Raw genomic sequence first — 549 nt, forward strand, 5'->3', positions numbered from 1 at the left:
TAGTGCGGCAAACTACATTATATAATGAATGCGGACGATCCTTCGTGCTGGCGAGTTGTCTGGTTCAAGTTAATTATCCAATTCAACACTTATCAGGTTATCCAATTTATTTTCCTAAAATCTCAGTGATAATAAATCTAAAGATGTAGATCACGAATAAATATGAATATCGGGTATTTTTCATTAATCAGTTTCCACAGCTTAGAACGTCGATAGGATGACGAGTGGGAGCGTTTGCTAAGCCATTGCTCGTTTGACATAGGCCACGCACTGAAGAACAAGATGGCTGGCTCCGTTCTTTTACTCGTAATAATAAAGCACGAGATTTAACAGCAAAAATCTGTCTCTAAGCCATAACAGAGCCCATTAAAATCAGAAGGACCGTCTCAGTCAACAACGAATTCGTCAAAGGAGTCAAGAGTCGATCGAGAAGAGTCCTCTGGTGGAGAAATCTGGAACTAGAGGGCAAAGAGCCTACGCCAACATCCGGGTCTTCGAACCCCCAGCGCCGTGTCACCGGGAATTAACACTACCTGCAGCTCATTAGCG

The sequence above is a fragment of the Penaeus monodon genome, chromosome 19, assembly GCF_015228065.2.
Source record: "Penaeus monodon isolate SGIC_2016 chromosome 19, NSTDA_Pmon_1, whole genome shotgun sequence".
NCBI lineage: Eukaryota > Metazoa > Arthropoda > Malacostraca > Decapoda > Penaeidae > Penaeus > Penaeus monodon.